Raw genomic sequence first — 19,762 nt, forward strand, 5'->3', positions numbered from 1 at the left:
TAAATCTTAATTATTTCAATAGCATGAATCAAATCAATAGGTCCTCAAATTCCAATTTACAAACTTAAAATGAATCATGGCCTCTTAATATCTCAGATTTTTAGTTAAATGAGGGATAATTTGACTGGCTTTTACTCCTACATTGAAAACTCACCCAACCATTTTCATGTCTTCAAATTTACTGATGAATTTACTAGAGCTTTAAACAAATGCTTCTAAAATAGAGAAATGATTATAGGAGAGTTTGGTTCATATTTTATCAACTTTTTCTCTTAATGAGTTGCTCCCTATTGTTTAGCTGTGGTTTACAAATAATTATGTAACATTTGGGGAAATATATGCAGACAAGCAACCCTGCACTGGAGGCTAAAATGGAGAAAACCTCCACAGCCACCATGTATTTGCCTCTGGTGCTCAGGTAAGATGGAACAAAGGAGAGCCACACACTACAGAAGATCAGCATGCTGAATGTGAGACATTTGGCCTCATTGAAACTGCTGGGGAGATTCCTGGAGAAAAAAGCTACTGTGAAACTTCCAGCTGCAAGAAAGCCCATGTAGCCCAGGACACAGTAAAACATGGTAGATGAGCCTTCACTGCATTGCAATATGATTTCTTCCATTTCTGAATGTTTGTCAATGTCAGGAAAAGGAGGAAATGTGATGAGCCATACTGTACATATGCCTGTTTGAATCAAGGAACAAGAAAGAATAATGGAGGTGGCCAGACTTCTTCCCACCCAATTCCTCATCCTGGATCCTGGCTTGGTGGCCATGAAAGCCAGAACTACAGTGATGGTTTTTGCCAGCACAGAAGACACAGCCACTGAGAAGATGATGCCAAAGCTAATTTGTCGGAGGAGACATATTATATTGCCTGGTGCAACAAGGAACTGCAGTGAGCAAAGGAAACAGAGGAGAAGTGAGGTAAGTAGAACATAGGTGAGATTTCGGTTATTGGCCTTGACGATGGGAGTTTGGTGATATTTCAGAAATGTTGCCAGAATCAGAATTGTGCAGGCAGAAAAGAAAAGTGCTAGAATCAGTAGACATATTCCCATTGGTTCCTCAAAGGATAAGAATGAAATTCTCTTGGGAAGACATGAATCGTGCTTCTTATTTGAATATTGACCATCTGGACATTTGGAACAGTCATCCATGTCTGGAATTTAAATATACATGCATTATATATAAACACTGACTCTGTAAATGCTTAGACAGGGATGTAAAGCTCTGTGAAATGGTATATAAGTCAGTGTGTCTATTGATTATTATGGTGAACAATATAAATAAGAATAAACATAACAAGAATGTGCTTTGATCACTTCATCCATACTGAATTTTCTACATTTTGTACATTCCTGCGGGATAAAATGTGTTCATATCCATAAATGCGAGTAACATTCAAGAAAAATAGTTAAGGATTAGCCTCTTTTCCATATATTTTCAACACATTCATGTGGCACAGATTTTATGGGAGAATAAATAAGACACAGCTACAGAAATGACAAAGTAATCCCACCGTAAGGGAAATCGGGAGTTTCAATATTATGTTAATCACTTATTTAATTGTTTGCTTCTTTTTGTTTGTTTGTTAAACCAGAGCCATAGTTAAATGCTTAACTCTTTGCTTTCTTACCCTTCTGTCTTGATATTTTCTCTTTCGGACATTGATGACAATCATAGCAGCAAAACGGCTTCGCCTCCTGCTTTCTTTTGTAATTACCAGGGGAGCAGCTCTCAGTACACACGGAAATAGGCAGTGTCTATTCAATAAGTAAAATAAGAAGGGAAATATTAGTGTTCACTCTGGTGTTTGAAAAGAAAATTTAAAAATCATGATTATTTAATATTTATTTATTTATTTGTGATTCATCTCACGGATTAAGTGACTATGTGGCTTACAAGAAATAAAAGACAAATATAAAATTAGTTAAGATTTTAAAAATTATATGAACATCAAAACCAAGGAAATGGAAGGCAGGGGAGACATTTGTCTTGCCCCCATCAATCATCTCCAGCAGTGAGCACTCTTCTTGGAGCACCAGGAAAACAAGCAGAACCAAGTTCTGATATTCATCCAGAAGGCCAAACAGAACGGGATTACTTCCTACCTTTGGTAATAGAGCATTTCACATTGTCATGGCTCTAAATGAAAAAAGCTCTTCTCCATCACCCTACCTATCAAATTTCTTATCAGATAGGACCCACAGCAGCTCCCTTCTGTTGGAATAAGTGGGGCGGGTTAGTTCCACTGCTCCTCAAATGTCCTGGAACCATGCTACATAAGGCTTTAAAGGTAATAGCACCTTTTATTGAACCCAGAAGCAAACCAGTAACCAATGCAACTTGCACAACAGCAGTTATATGTGTGCCACCCTAGGAGCCTCCAAAACTGCAGATCACTGCATTTTTTACCAAGCTAAATTCCAAGTACTCTTCAAGAGCTATACCAAGCTAAATTCCAAGTACTCTTCAAGAGCTATACCAAGCTAAATTCCAAGTACTCTTCAAGAGCTATACCAAGCACATTGTAGTAATCCAAATGAGATCCGTATAATCACAATCCATATAATTATATAAGGATGCAACTGGTGCACAACAAGAAGTTACACAAAGGCCCTACTAACCATGATTTCCATCTGCTCTTTGAACATCACCAGGTGAATTTAAGGTTGTGTAACATCATCCATAACTAAAGATGATAAACAACAGGATCTTGAGGTCTCCTCAATCCACAGCTACTTCATCTTATAGAATAGAATAGAATTTTTATTGGCCAAGTGTTTGTCTTGGTGCATATGCTCTCCGTGTACATAGAAGAAAAGATACATTCATCAAGGTACAACATTTACAACACAATTGATGGTCAATATATCAATATAAATCATAAGGATTGCCAGCAACAAGTTATAGTCATACAGTCATAAGTGGAAAGAGATTGGTGATGGGAACTATGAAACGATTAATAGTAGTGCAGATTCAGTAAATAGTCTGACAGTGTTGATGGAATTATTTGTTTAGCAGAGTGATGGCCTTCGGGAAAAAACTGTTCTTGTGTCTAGTTGTTCTGGTGTGCAGTGCTCTATAGCGTCGTTTTGAGGGTAGGAGTTGAAACAGTTTATGTCCAGGATGCGAGTGATCTGCAAATATTTTCATGGCCCTTTTCTTGATTCGTGCAGTATACAGGTCCTCAATGGAAGGCAGGTTGGTAGCAATTATTTTTTTTGCAGTTCTAATTATCCTCTGAAGTCTGTGTTTTTCTTGTTGGGTTGCAGAACCGAACCAGACAGTTATAGAGGTGCAAATGACAGACTCAATAATTCCTCTGTAGAATTGGATCAGCAGCTCCTTGGGCAGTTTGAGCTTACTGAGTTGGCGCAGAAAGAACATTCTCATTAAAAAACATTTTTTAATGATGTTTTTGATATTAGCTGTCCATTTGAGATCTTGCGATATGATAGAACCTAGAAATTTAAAGGTTTCTACTGTTGATACCGTGTTGTCAAGTATTTTGGTTGCACCACAAGGCTAGTCGTTCGACCTCTAGTCTATATGCGGATTCATCATTGTCTCGAATGAGACCAATCACTGTTATGAAAATTCAGTTGAAGACCTATCCAGACCCCTACATCCTCCAGGCCTTCCTAAATGCCAACCGTTACATTATTTAGATTACCAGAGATAGAGAAGTGAAGCTGATTGTCATCTATGATATCTCATCCTTGGTGCCAGATGATCTCATCCAGTGGTTTTATGAAGATGTTTAAAAGGACTGGAGAGAGTACTGAGCCCTATACCACCTCTCAAAGGAATAGTTGTAGACTGGACCTCTCTATATTAACACTGGCTAGAAATGGCCTTGGAGAAAGAAGCCAAACCAATGAAGTACAGCACCACTGAGTGGCAAATCCTGCAGTTGGCCCAAAAGGATACTATAATCATCATACAGAAACCCACTGAGTGGTCAAAGGGAACAAGATGTCAACCCTGAAGTGGACCTGACTGAGACCATCTTTGTGGCTTCAGGATTTCCACAAGGCAGAAGTGGGGACAGGGAGGGGGGAATAGTTAGCTGGGGCTTTGCAGTCAAAACACAAAATTTTCTTGTGGGAACCAAGGTCATTCCAACAGGTGGCTGGGAGAGGAGGAGTGAAGTAACCAAGCAACTGGCCAACACCTCTATTGGACAATGATGATTTGGGAAAAGGGGAAAACTTCCATTTTTTTTTCATCAGGTGATAACCATGGGAACTTTCAGAGTCAGTTTTTACCAGTTGTGCCAAAATAATGTATCCAATAAATTGTTTTTTGAAGAATCTACCTGCCTTGGAGTTTTATTTTTCAATGGATGCATTACTTGCGGCACTGACACAAGGATGGATGCACTATCCTTACTCCACTCTTATCAAAGATTATCCATAAGTTTGACCAATACTATTTCCTTTACATCAAGTGAAAGCGATCCAGATAATGTTTTATCCAGGATGCTTAGGAGTTTCAATGGAACCACTTTTCCAAATCATCCCTAAAATGGAGAAGAGGAAGCCTGGATGGAAACTGTGCATACACATTGTATCCAATGAATTTTTCATGAGGAGGGAATAGACCAAGGTCTCCTTGAATTGTGCTGGGAAAACCTTTTCCTTCTTCCAACTTCACAACACTCTCATGGAGACTTTCACCAATTATTGTGGAAAGACAAGGTTCTAATCAACAAGTAGTTGTGTTGACAGTCTTGAGGATCCAGTGTACTTTCTTAGTCCAAAAGGATCAGTGTAGAGGATCTAGTCCAATTCCTCAGCTCAATAGGATCAAACTGCTTCAGAGCTCCATCAATGGACACTTTCAAGAAGAGACTGGACTGCCATCTGTCAGAAATGGTGTAGGGTCTCCTGCTTGGGTGGCGGGTTGGACTAGATGACCTACAAGGTCCCTTTCAACTCTGTTAATCTGAAAATCAGCTTCCAGTAAATCAGGTAAGTCCATTCCATGGGCATCTCTAATGGTCTTGCTCCATGCCTGTTCTCAAATTGAGAATGGATCTGAGTGACTTTATCCATCAGGTGTAATGGCCCTGTAAATGGTCATCAAAATCATCCTTCCCCTAGGAGGACCTCTTGATTAGGGTGGAGCTCATTCTCTGAGCTTGTGGGTTGATTTATTTCATTACCATGCTTGGTAACATCTGCAGCAGAGTTGAGGGGATGCCTGGGTTTTTCTGCTTATAAGGATTTTGTGTGATCAATAGGTCTTGTGAAGGATCAGATGTGGATGTGTCAAGAGAGGGCCTTATGATGGGTCTTAAAAAACCAAAATACATGAACATCAGCTGGCAGTCAAATACCATGATCACAAATCCTTAATCTCTATCCACATCAAACAGCATCAATTTGATTGGAGTAACACCAGAATCATTGGCCATGCTACCACTAACACATGTGTGAGTTCATCAAAGTCTGGCACTCCATAAGCAATTTCATCAACAGAAACACTGACCTATAATTAGCTTACGAACCAGTGTTGGGTTTCAAATATTTTTACTACAGATTCTTTGGGTGTGGCTTGGTGGGTGTGGCTTGATGGGCATGGAAGGGGAAGGATACTGTAAAATCTCCATTCCCTCCGCAATCGAGAGAAAGGTTACTGCAAAATCCCCATTTCCTCTCAATCAGCTGGGACTGAAGAGATGGGGTGGGGCCAGTCAGAATTTTGACTACCAGTTCTCTGAACTACTCAAAATTTGGTTCTCCAGAACTGGTCAGAATCAACTGAAACCCACCTCTGCTATGAACCCCTCAGAATTCAAATCAATCACATAACCAACCAATGATAGCACCGAACCTCAACCAACCCACCGACCTACCTCCCCACCAACCAGCACTTCACCTCATAGTGACCAACACCTGACATGACCTCCCCATCACAAGACCCATTACAAGATCTTCACTTGACACACCCACATCTGATCCATCACAAGATCTACTGACCATTAAAGTTTACTGTTTTTCATAAATCTAATTTTTATGCTGCCTTAATGCTCCCCAGGTATATTCAGATCCATATCAACTGAAAGAATCAGTCTTTTATCTTCTTTCTCTGTCAAAAGATATAGAGCTTTCATTTGGATACAGGGGTCCTTACTATTTTCTTAGTGACTGCTCAAAGTTATGAAGAACCTGAAAAAATATTAATGACTGGTCTTCAAAGCTCTGCCTATTGCAGTGTCCTCATGGTCATATGATCATGGTCATATGATTAATTGTGACAACTGGCTTCTGACAAGCAAATTCAATAGGGAAGCTGGCATGAAGTCATTCAATGTCCCCCTTGATGACAATGGGTGATTTGCTAATGATCACAGTTGGAACTGATAGTGTAAATCAGTGCGATAATTTTATGACTTAGCCACAAAGTTCCAATTATGGATCTAAGAAAGTATCATCCCAGACATCCAAATAAAATCATCTACCTTCAGAACTTACTTGGTTGAAAGTGGTAGGCCATGTGATGGCTTTCTCATGAATGGTGAACATCTGGTCTTCAGCAGCCCAGGGATCTAGTTTCCCAACTTTCACTCGATGCAATGATTGGTTGGGGAATGTGACCCAGTTCTCAATATCCAGTCCTGTAACCAGTTCTCCTTTTTCATCAAAGGAAATTTCATCCCCAGCACTGTTGTTAAATGCAATTCTTTTCAAAAAGAAATGAAGCTGAATACAGAAACAATTGAACACATTTGTGAAAAAAAGAAGACAGAGAGAAAGCTTCATTAAGACACAGAATTATGTGATGGATCAAAACAATGAGGGGGATTATGTGTAATGTTCTGGTGGTCCATCAGATACGTTTGTTTATATGGCATTATTGATAAAAAATATTTTCCCATAATCTACAACTAAAAAGCAGAAACATTATCTTGCCAACAAAAGTGTGTATAATCAAGGGGCGTAGCCAGCAATGCAGTGGTACAGTGTGGATTCCGGGGCTCTAGGAGAACACCGATATCCCAGCCAAACAGGAGATCCCTAGTGGATCATAGCTGTCCTGTAGAGACAGTTAAGAATGGAGGCACAGGCTGGTGTGAACAGGGAAATAGCAAGTTCCCTGGAGTGCCAGCATTAGCCTCCGACCCAGCAGCATGGGTAGTCAGCCATTAGGAGCTGTCAAAAGCCAGGGCAGTCACACAGAAGATTTGAACAGGAGCAGTGATTGAATGGAGTATTGTTACCAGGCGAGTGATTGGCCAACAGATAAGAAGGAATCATTTTTAAAGCTTGAAAGAAGTCCCAACCCAAAATTAGCAGCTAATTGGCACGTGGAAATTCAAAGTGAAGGAAAACAAAAAACAAAGAGGAACTTTAAGATCAAAGCCCTAAAAGGAAAACTTTCCATCTGGATTTAAAATTGGACTTGGAAGAAATTAAAAATAATAAAAGAAAAATAAAACTGGGGAAAAGCATTTTTTAATAACAAAAGGATTTAATTGAAGAAGAGGAAGTAATTATTTTGTGGATTAACAATATGAAGACATATTGTTGCCGGGGGGGATTTATGAATTGGAGAGAGACATCCGCTGGTGGAAAGAAAGCATCACATTACTTAGACCACAGTGGGAAACGACTGGAGTAGTATTTGTTTAAACAGCTGGAGCACAATTTCAAAAAGGAGTAGAAAGAATAAAGACTCAAATTGGAATTGTTTAAATTAACATTTGAATTGGACATTATTTGGAAAGAAAAAAGAAAAAAAGAGACATTATATGGACTTGAATTCAAATTATCCATAAGCTAAAATAATAAATTCAAAAATACTTTCTCTTTAAATTGATAATATAGAGAGTTGGAAGTATGAGTATGAGGAGATGTTTCAAATGGTGTGAGCATCATTTAAGGGAAATAAAGAAGCAGAGGACTGGTTGGAATGTAAAAAAAAGGAAAAAGGAAATATGAGTGAGAAGCAAGAGGAACAAGAATACAATGTTGAAAAGGAAATAATTGAAGATAAAAACATAGATGATTACACTGAGATTGACAGTGACAGAATAAAAATTTATAGGGGGAAATATCTCTCAAAAAAGAAGAGAAGAAAAGGAAATGGGAAAAGATTGAGGGGGAAAATTAAAAAAGTAAAATTAGAGAAAGAGGCAGAAAGGAAGATACAAGAAAAAGAAAAAGAAAACAATAAGAGAATGGAAGAAAGAGAGGAAAACATTAAGAAATGGAATTTTGGAGAGACTGAAAGAAAATAGTTAAAAAGGGAAGAAAAATTGATAGCAGAAAGGAAATTAAAACATTAATAGGATGATTAAAGAGAAGGATATTAGTAGTAGAAATTGTATGTAAGAAGTAAATTAGAACAAATATATAGATTATTGTAAAAGGGAAGTAAGAAAGGATGAAATGAAGTGTATGTAAGAAACAAAAAAGAAGAAATATCCTGTTTAATGTAAAATGGAGAAGTAGATGAAATATGAAAGATAAAATGGGTTATATGTTTTGTTGTCTAAGGATGCATGGATTGGAGAGAACTATAGTGGATGGTAAAGAAATATGTTTTAAATATTGAAAAGAACAAAGAAATCAATTGAAATTAAGATATAAAACTGAAAAGTTGGTAAATAAGTAAGGATGAAAAGAAATATATGCAAGAAGTAAAAAAGGAAGAAGTATACTGTTTAAGAAAAATAGACAAGCAGATGAAATGTGAAAGATAGAATGGTTTATAGGTGAAAATAACTGAAAGGGAGATATAAAATTGAACAAAATTGAAATGTTAGTAAATGATGTATGTTAATGAAAGAGAAAAATAATTATTGAACTGGGAATAAGAATTTAAAGAAAATAAGAAGTGGAAGGTTGAACTAACTAAAAGGTTGTAAGGTAAAAATGGAATAAGTTGAAAGACATTGTTAATAATTAAAAATATATGAGGACATTCTGAGAAATATATTCAATAAAAAACCGGGGTTGTCTGGACACCATAGTGAAAAATACTGAATTGAAAATGAATACAGCAATAGAGAGAGATAAGGAGTAAAGAGACAGAAGAAAGGGAGAAGGAGAAAAAAAAAAGAAGAAAGGGAAGAGGAGAGAGAGGAGAGGAAGAAAGGGATGGAGGGAGGGAAAATAAGAGTAGGAGAGAAGGCTAGATAGGGAGGAAAAAAGGAGGAGGTGGAGAAAGGAAGGGGAATTAGAGAAGGAGTAGGAAAGAAGAAAGTAGGAAAGAAAGGAGACGAATAAGAAAGAGAAGAAACATTGCTGTAAAATGAAAAAGATGAAATGGAAGAAAGGCAATCCTGAATATGTTTGAACATATGAAGATAAAAACTGAATTATCTAAAAAATAATAAAAGAGAATATATATCAGTAAAAATGGAGAAATTAGAACTTGAGGGTGAAAGAAGATGTGGCTTATATAAACAAGTATAAAAATATTAAGATAGGGTTAAAAATATGGAAAAAGAACATTTTGGCAGAAATTGTAACTAAGTAAAATGTATTTGGACATGTTAAGTTGCATAAGATATGATATGGCCAATACTCTGTTCATAAAATATGTGAATGTGTGCATGGGGGGAAAAAACAATAAAAACTGATTTAAAATAAAAGTGCGTATAGTCAAGGCTATGGTTTTCCCAGCTGCAATGTACGGCTGTGAAAGTTGGACCATAAGAAAGGCTGAGCATCAAAGAATTGAGACCTTTGAACTCTGGTGCTGGAGAAGACTCCTGCGAGTCCCTTGGACTGCAAAACAATCAAACCGGTCAGTCCTAGAGGAGATCAACCCTTAATGCTCCTTAGAAGGTGAGATCCTGAAGATAAAACTCAAATACTTTGGCCATTTAATGAGAAGGAAAGACTCACTGGAGAAGAGCCTAATTCTAGGAAAGATTGAGGGCAAAAGAAAAAGGGGACAACAGAGAATAACGTCACTGGATGGAGTCACTGAAGCAGTAGGTATGAGTTTCAATGGACTCCAGAGGATGGTAGAGGACAGAAAGACCTGGAGGAACATTATCCATGAGGTTGCAATGGGTTGGACATGACTTTGCAACTAACAACAACAACAACTATTTAATAATAAAAGAAATCTAACAGTACATCTAGGAGAATTTAATTCTCAAAAATAAACCTAATTGGGTAGGCAGTTATTATTTATCACATAAAGATGGTAAAGTTTGTACTATTATTTTGCAAGCACTAAAAAGAAATTCTGCCCAGCTATTATTAGAGATATGCAAATGAGGGAAGATTCAGATATAAAATTATAGATCTACAAATAATATAATAGACACAATTACTGCAGCTATAATTGTAACTTGTTTCATTCCATATCTGGATGTCTGAAAAACTCTAACCAATCATTTGGTGGCAATAGAGAGACACAGAAAAGGCTCTTTGCTACTATTTAGTGGTTGACTGAGTTTTTACAACTCTAAAAAAAAAAAAGACCAGTACCAAGTGTTTTTGCAATATGCTAGAATTGTGAATGAGGCTGAGTTATTGGAACTGGCTGTTTGAAAGTGTTTTTTATGGCTTCCCTTTTCTTGCATGCAAGCAGCTGTTGATACTTTCTCTTCTGGTGGAGGAGGTCCAGTTCATCAAATACTTAAAACTGGTAAGTGGTAGCAAAAGGAGTTTTTGATGTTAACAAACATCTAGTGCAGAGCTGTCAAACTCACAGCCCTCCTGAAGGGGAAAAAAGTCATGATACATCATATAACAATGCCAAGAGACTTTAGGAAAAACCCTTCCATACTTCCACCTCTCACAATACTTGACAACACAGTATCAACAGTAGAAACCTTCAAATTTCTGGGTTCTATCATATCGCAAGATCTCAAATGGACAGCTAACATCAAAAACATCATTAAAAAAGGACAACAAAGAATGTTCTTTCTGCGCCAACTGAGTAAGCTCAAACTGCCCAAGGAGCTGCTGATCCAATTCTACAGAGGAATTATTGAGTCTGTCATTTGCACCTCTATAACTGTCTGGTTCGGTTCTGCAACCCAACAAGAAAAACACAGACTTCAGAGGATAATTAGAACTGCAGGAAAAATAATTGCTACCAACTTGCCTTCCATTGAGGACCTGTATACTGCACGAATCAAGAAGAGGGCCGTGAAAATATTTGCAGATCCCTCGCATCCTGGACATAAATTGTTTCAACTCCTACCCTCAAAACGACGCTATAGAGCACTGCACACCAGAACAACTAGACACAAGAACAGTTTTTTCCCGAAGGCCATCACTCTGCTAAACAAATAATTCCCTCAACACTGTCAGACTATTTACTGAATCTGCACTACTATTAATCGTTTCATAGTTCCCATCACCAATCTCTTTCCACTTATGACTGTATGACTATAACTTGTTGCTGGCAATCCTTATGATTTATATTGCTATATTGAACGTATCTTTTATTTATTTTATTTGTCACAACATCATACAAAAAGATTATATAGTATATACACATATAAACATATATAGGAAGAAGAAAAGAAAAACAATAGGACAGGAACATGAGAGCATATGCACCAAGACAAATTCCTTGTGTGTCCAATCACACTTGGCCAATAAAAATTCTATTCTATTCTATTCTAACAATGCCAAGATGACACAAGTTTGATACCCCTGATCTAGTGAAACCATAGCTTGGGATTGTGCAATAGTTGCCTGGAAGCACAATATTATTATGGGATACATGCTGGTGGAGCTCTTGGATAAGGGTGTTATAATTTTTCATGAGTGGATCAGGAGATTCAGCTTATGACGGAGATCTGAGGTACCTCAGTTATCATTTGATTTAGATGGGAGTCCACTTGACTTGGCAGAAAATATATCCTCAGTATGTGTTTCTTGAATGAAGCATTTTAATGGAAAAGGATTGAGATGTGTTTGATGCCATATTACTAGAACCTTGGCAAAAGGAAGAAGGTCTCTAAAGTTTATTAAATAGTTAATAGCTAGGCACACTTTTGCAATTGTTGTTCTCTGAGTTTTGACAATGGGTGAATAGGAATTCTTCAGCCTCAGGGTTGGGAAGGAGATATTTGTGCCATGCATAGAGGATATGGTCATTAGGATCCAATCCTCCATTGAGGATCCCTCCTTGGTCAACCAGTACATTTACAACGTAAGTTACCAATTCATCTCACATGCATCTAATCTGGGTTTCTGCCTCATTGGGGGCATTGAGGAATTTATTATCAAAAGGGCATAGTAGGAGAGGGACTTGAATATGGTTTATAGAATAGTAGAGACTAGGATTCCAGATTGCCTTTTGCTCTTCAGTGCTGGTAATGTCCCAACTGTAAATTAATGTAATCCATTAAGTAAAAGTTTTTTAACAGTTTATCAGCAATACATTTTCATCACTAACTTAGTTTCAAGGTTAGAAGGGTGACTTTATGCTGGTCACTTAGATATCAAGCAGTTGTCTTCCAAACCAGGACCTATAAGGGTAATTTTTGCAGGAGTGGTAGCTTTCCATTAGCTTATGGCTGGAATTGTAATTGCGTCTCTAGGTGGTGGAGAGTCTCTAGGTTGTTATTTGCACCCAAAGGATGGGAGTGGAATGGAGTGGAATGGATCAGATATTAAAATAAAATTGATCAGGTGAATGATGGTGAAGGAACAGAACTGGAGAATTGGTTTCCATAAAAAAAATCAAAAGAAAGTTTTCTTGTAAGAGATCCTCTTAGAGGATCTCCTCTATGCTAAGGGGACTGTCAATGTCTCTCCGTATCCACTGGCAAGATTTTCTTAGCTGTATGTCCCGGTACAGTCAGCTTACACCATCGCTGACTGTGGGGGAGGAAGTACTGACCCCCAGGGAGGGAGTGTGCAACTTAGGCATTCTCCTGGACGATCGGCTGTCCTTGGAGGATCACTTGACAACCGTCACCAGGGGAGCATTTTATCAGGTTCACCTGATTCGCCAGTTGCGCCCCTTTCTTGACCGGGACGCCTTACGCACGGTCACTCACGCCCTCGTCACTTCCCACCTGGACTATTGCAATGCTCTCTACATGGGGCTCCCCTTGAAGAGCAGCCTCCAGTTAGTCCAGAATGCGGCCGTGCGGGTGATAGAGGGAGCACCGCGTTGCTCCCATATAACACCCATCGTGTGCGGTCTACACTGGCTACCGGTAGCCTTCCGGGTGCAATTCAAGGTTTTCGTTACCATCTTCAAAGCGCTACATGGCTTAGGACCGGGATACTTTTGAGACCGCCTTCTGCCGCCAATTGCCTCCCAACGACCCGTGCACTCCCACAGAGTGGGCCTCCTCAGGATGCCATCAACCAAACAATGTAGGTTGGCGACCCCCAGGGGGAGGGCCTTCTCTGTGGCGGCACCTGCCCTGTGGAACGAGCTTCCTCCGGGATTACGACAACTCCCCGACCTCCGGACCTTCAGACGTGAACTGAAGACTTTATTATTTCAGCGCGCTGGACTAGCCTAAGAATAAAATGTTTTAGCTAAATTTTAATGGGGTTTTTAATCGGTTTTTACCGTTTTTAGTGATCTGGCTATTATAATATTTAGTTTTAACTGGGTTTTTAAATGTTTATTTATTATATTGTTTTTAATATGCCTGTGAACCGCCCTGAGTCCTACGGGAGATGGTGCGGTATATAAGTTTGATTAATAAATAAATAAATAAATAACTGTTTTCAACAGAAACTATTTTAAAGGTGTTCCTGAAGAATAGGAATCTAAGGAGGAAATTGTTCAGGAAAGGACTTAGAAAAGAAGTGAGATTTGAAGACTAAGTCAGGAGCAAACTACTCTGGGAATGGCAATTTTCCCCCCAAAAAAAAAAAATACTAAAGAAAGAACACAAGAGAAATTCCTAATTCTATTCACAGAAAACTGTCACTTCTAATTTCAAATTCATGTCTCATTTCCCTCATTATTTGACTCTTGAGAAAATTACCTGCCACGGCTGTACATCCTGAAGATTAGGTTTCCTGCCACTCAACCTTCTCCTATGTGGTTGTTGAGCTACCAGTAGGGCATGTAAAGCATGTGCCACAGCATACACTGCATTGTATATGCTGTAACTGGGACTGGACATCCTCATTTCAAAAAAAGCCCCAGGAAGGCTCTCTAGTTTCTCCTTCCCAGTGCAGATACCCTCAGTTTCTTGATTCACAAATGGGTCTGGAAATACACAGCCAAATGCATGTTCCCATACATCTTTAATGAAACCATCTTGGGGAAAGAATGAGAAATGGTTTCTTGACTGAAGAAAATGTTGGAATCCTTCAACCTCATTTGAGTAACCTGCAAAGGACAGTGCACCATGGAGAACTTGTATGTCCCAGCTTTTCTGATAAAAGAATGATGCAATACTGATTTGGGAAGCCACAATCCATACTTTACCTTTTGGCTTTATAGAAACCATTTCCATTTCAGGCAGAAATAACAACCATCTTAAATGTAAAACATATTTGTCATTGATTATCACAACATTAGCTTTGCTGTTAGAAAAAAGATGAAATGTCTCCACAAACCATTTCAGGCCATCCTCCATATTACTGATATAAATTGTCCCGAGTTTTTGTTCTAAGAAGGCAATACAGATACCATGAACAGAAAACCATGAAAATATCAGTTGTTCAAATTTTGCTCCAACTTCTCCTTTCACAAGAATCCCAACCCAGGTCCACCTGAAATGGACAAGTAGCTGAAGAATCCCCCTATAATTTAAGTCTTCACCTGGAACCATGTGGTAATAGAAGGGGATAGCAGTTTTTCCATTCATACTTGGAGGAGGGCCATATAGGAACTATAGGAACAAAAAAAAAGATAGAAAAATGATTGACAAAACTGATATGCATCTTCTGCAAATAAATAGTTCTGAAATGTTTCAGGATTTGCTTTCACACTATTTATGTGTAAGAAATATTTGTGAGAACAGTGTTGCAGGAAATGATTGTTGAGTTCCCTTTCATCTGCCCAGCTGAATGAGTCTCTCTATCATCTTTCTGTTGAATGTGCAGATTACTTCTTTTTCTTCAACAATAAACATAATTTTTTTTTTGAATGTGGTTCATATTGTTGTAGAACCATAGAACATTTTAAGCATTTTGTGTTGCAACTAAGATATATATGGATGTATGGATGTATGTATATATATAAAATTTCTTGTTTGATGAGCCTTGCTTCAACAAATACAGTGACTAATGAGCAGATAAGGAGTCCCCAGATTCAAGGCCATGTCAATCAAGGAAAGTGTGAAAGAGAGATAGAGCAGTGATTATGAACAGATGAAGTTTTGTCTTAGCTAAAGAAGCTCACTTCTTTAGTTAAAGAAGTAACTTTGGGCATTTCATAATCTTTCACACTGGTAAATGGAGAGAAATATAGGAGAAACAGTATGTATAACTCCAGAAACATCTGAATGCATCTGAGTCTAACGACATGAATAAACACAATCCAGAATTATTACATCCTTTTTTTTTTTGCTCCTCACAATAGCAAATTCCTTGAGTGGGAATTCAAAGCTACTACACAATAGCGAATTTTTTATGATTATTAATTATTGAAATTGACCTATCATATCAAATTCTGAAATTAAATTCACTTAAATTTCTGCTTTGATAAATACATTTTCTTAAATATACTTCATAGTTAAATGTATGCTACATTAAATATATCTTCATGTCTTGTAATCTGAATATATAAAACAATGTATGGACAACTTACTATTAATGAATCTTACCTGGGGAATCCTGTAAATGCCTAAAATGTCTTCAATAGTAAAAGAATATTCAGGATCAAGAGTTCCAAGAACAGATATGAGTTTCCTCAGGATGCCACATTTGTAGTTGGGAATGAATTGGTTTTGACTGGAAAAAAGTTCCATTGTGGCAGGATATGAGTACTGTCCACCATAACTATCATAGATTCTGAAGCCCAATGTGATGTTAGGTAAGAGCTGGGGGTCATCATTTATCTTCTTCACAGCAAATATCAAGCTCAAAACATGCTGATAAAACTTGATCAGAACTCTGCAATGGGAAATAGATGCTGTATCAAATAAAGTTCTGGGTCAAAGGGCAGTGAAATTTAATTGCATAAGAATAATGTTAACTGATTAATTAGTTACCATTCAGTTTTCAGTAGAATCATTGTGTGTTTTTCATGAATGTATTTGTTAAACTATTTTGATTATGTGATACTGAGCAAAAAAGAAATACGATTAATTTTGGCTTTGGTTTCTTTTATCTTTTCTTAAGAGAGTATCTAAGTCCTGTTCCAGAATCTACAAAAATTATTATTCTTTGAGGAGCAACACATTACCAGGCACAAAATAGGTTGTAGCTCATTATATTATATCTATAGTAAATAATTTAATAAGTGCTTTAAAATGGTGGTAGATTTTAGGAGAAACCCTTCCATATTTCCATACAATACTAGACAACACAATATCAACAGTAGAAACCTTTAAATTTCTATGTTCTATCATATCGCAAGATCTAAAATGGACAGCTAACATCAAAAACATCATCAAAAAAGGACAACAAAGAATGTTCTTTCTGCGCCAACTCAGTAAGCTCAAACTGCCCAAGGAGCTGCTGATTCAGTTCTACAGAGGAATTATTGAGTCTGTCATTTGCACCTCTATAATTGTCTGGTTCGGTTCTGCAACCCAACAAGAAAGACACAGACTTCCGAGGATAATTAGAACTGCAGAAAAAATAATTGCTACCAACCTGCCTTCCATTGAGGACCTGTATACTGCACGAATCAAGAAGAGGGCCATGATAATATTTACAGATCCCTCACATACAGGACATAAACTGTTTCAACTCCTACCCTCAAAACGACGCTATAGAGCACTGCACACCAGAACAACTAGACACAAGAACAGGTTTTTCCCGAAGGCCATCACTCTGCTAAACAATTAATTCCCTCAACACTGTCAAACTATTTACTAAATCTGCACTACTATTAATCTTCTCATCATTCCCATCACCAATCTCTTTCCACTTATGACTATATGACTGTAACTTTGTTGCTGGCAATCCTTATGATTTATATTGATATATTGACCATCATTTGTGTTGTAAATGTTGTGCCTTGATGAACGTATCTTTTCTTTTATGTACTCTGAGAGCATATGCACTAAGACAAATTCCTTGTGTGTCCAATCACACTTGGCCAATAAAATTCTATTCTATTCTATTCTATTCTATTCTAAATCCCATAACATGCAAAAGCCAGTTTAAGCAAAATCCAGAGGTTTCTCTATCTAAGCCACTAATAATAATAATAATAATAATAATAATAATAATAATAATAATAATAATAATAATAATAATAATAATAATAATAATAATAATAATAATAATAATAATAATGACTTACAGTGGTTCACCAACAGCAGAATTCTTGGGAACCTCCTCAAAGTGTTCTACAACTCTACTTATGAAGATGAATGAAGTAATACCACCAATGATGAGGTCACCTGGTTGAAAATATTTGTGAACAATTGGGATAGTGGCTTGGATTCTGCATGTTATTGTTTGAGGTTTGCAGGACATATGTGGCAATAATAGGAAAAGAACCAATATCACCATGGCCTAGTTTACAAGCTTTCTATCATTTCATGCAATACTTAAGAACTTCCAAGAATAGTCCTTTTGTCTAGTCCTCACATAACTACCATAAGCTTTTGAACTTTATAATAAAAATCATTCTGAAACATCATTCAAATAATGATCTTACTTGTCCCCAAACTCTAAAAACATGTTTTTCAAAACATATGAAATAATTAAGCTGTGTGTCTTTGCAGACTTTAAGAAGCAACAAAGTCAATAACAATCTTTTAGATAATTATAAGGGGGAGTTGAAGAAAAGTACAACCTTGAAATTGCCATTACTCTGTAGAATTAAGAATATACTTCTCTATTCTGAAATATTAGCAATTTCATCCATTAATTGAACAACAGGACTGAGACCTGACAGCAATCCTCAAATATTGCACAATATGTTAGATGAAAAATTGAGGGACATAAATTACCAATGAATATGTGATCGATTCTAAAGCCAAGCCTAATTTGTAACTTTCACATTCATTTTAAAAATACTTTTACGTCTTGATGCTGACCAGTAGCAGCAGCTGATGTTATTTCATTTCAATATCAGATTTCTCAACTTCTTATGACTATCACAAAGTGTTGTATTTTATGATTATCTATCTCCTACCACTCATGACTATAATCATGTTCCTTGTATTTTTATTATTTTTATTGTTCTGTTGTTTCTTAGTATGATTTGATTGCTTATTAGTAACATATGACTATCACTAAGTCTTGTATCTTATGATTCTTGATTAATGTATTTTTTTTCTTTTTTCCCTTTTATGTACACTGAGAGCATATGCAGCAAAGGCAAATTCCTTGTGTTCCAATCACACTTGGCCAATAACCTATTCTATTCTATTCTATTCTATTCTATTCTATTCTATTCTATTCTATTCTATTCTATTCTATTCTATTCTATTCTATTCTTTATCTCACAGGACTGTTTCAACACCTTAGGGCCATGAGTGTCCAAGAGAAAGGTCTCTCAATTCAAGAAAGGATGCAATTGGCACAACAGATGGTATACACAACTCCCATCCCCAATCATAGTTACCACCTGCTCCGTGACCAATACTTGTGAATCCAAGAGGACTCGCAGTTTGTGCATCAATCTTGAATTGAGAAATGCAGTCTAACCCAAGATTATGGATCAAAAGTCCTCAGATGTAGAGGAGAGGGCTGCCCAATGTCCACAGTCATGAGTCAGAGCCTCATTAGCCTTGAGTTGGGATTTGTTCCTCGCCAGTCATAGAGCTTCCAGACATTGGAACAGGATCTCAACAGTCTCCCTTGTCTAGATAGGATTGAAAAGTGAAGAGAATATTATATTGATATTATGCTATGCCCCTCCTTAGGAATACATTACTGGGTTGCTATTCTATCTTCAACACTCCCATTCTGGGAAGGTTGTTTAGAAGGTGATTATGCTCTAATTCCAGGATGAATTATCTGTACCCCTTTCAATTGGGATTCAGCCCTAAATATAGGACTCTCAGCACTGCTATGCAGGGTCTCACAGTGCTTTCTATCTGCTGTTAAACATCAACAGCCTCATCATTTGGGATGATACCCTTCCATGAAATTAAACAGTTCCTTAAGGTTGGGCCTTCCAGAAAGCTGAATGATCTGACTTCAGAACTTCAGAGAGCTCTAAACATCAAATACCTGTACAATTAGCACAGGGCCCCCCCAGGGCTGTGTGCTCTCCCCACTTCTCTTCCCTCTGTATACAAATGACTGCATCTCCAACGATCCATCTGTCAAGCTACTGAAGTTTGCAGATGACACAACAGTGATTGGTTTCATTCGAGACAATGACGAATTCGCATATAGACGAGAGCTCGAATGACTAACCTTGTGGTGCAACCAAAACAATCTGGAACTGAACACGCTCAAAACCATAGAAATGATGGTAGACTTTAGGAGAAACCCTTCCATACTTCCACCTCTCACAATACTAGACAACACAGTATCAACAGTAGAAACCTTTAAATTTCTAGGTTCTATCATATTGCAAGATCTAAAATGGACAGCTAACCTCAAAAACATCATCAAAAAAGGACAACAAAGAATGTTCTTTCTGCGCCAACTCAGTAAGCTCAAACTGCCCAAGGAACTGCTGATTCAGTTCTACAGAGGAATTATTGAGTCTGTCATTTG

At 37.4% G+C, this 19,762-nt stretch overlaps 1 pseudogene; it reads right to left on the reverse strand.

The window, feature by feature from the left end:
- Nucleotides 1-232: 232 nt before the first annotated feature.
- Nucleotides 233-17,560, reverse strand: LOC131198123 (vomeronasal type-2 receptor 26-like; annotated as a pseudogene).
- Nucleotides 17,561-19,762: the final 2,202 nt, after the last annotated feature.

Source organism: Ahaetulla prasina, chromosome 4, assembly GCF_028640845.1.
Source record: "Ahaetulla prasina isolate Xishuangbanna chromosome 4, ASM2864084v1, whole genome shotgun sequence".
Taxonomy (NCBI): domain Eukaryota; kingdom Metazoa; phylum Chordata; class Lepidosauria; order Squamata; family Colubridae; genus Ahaetulla; species Ahaetulla prasina.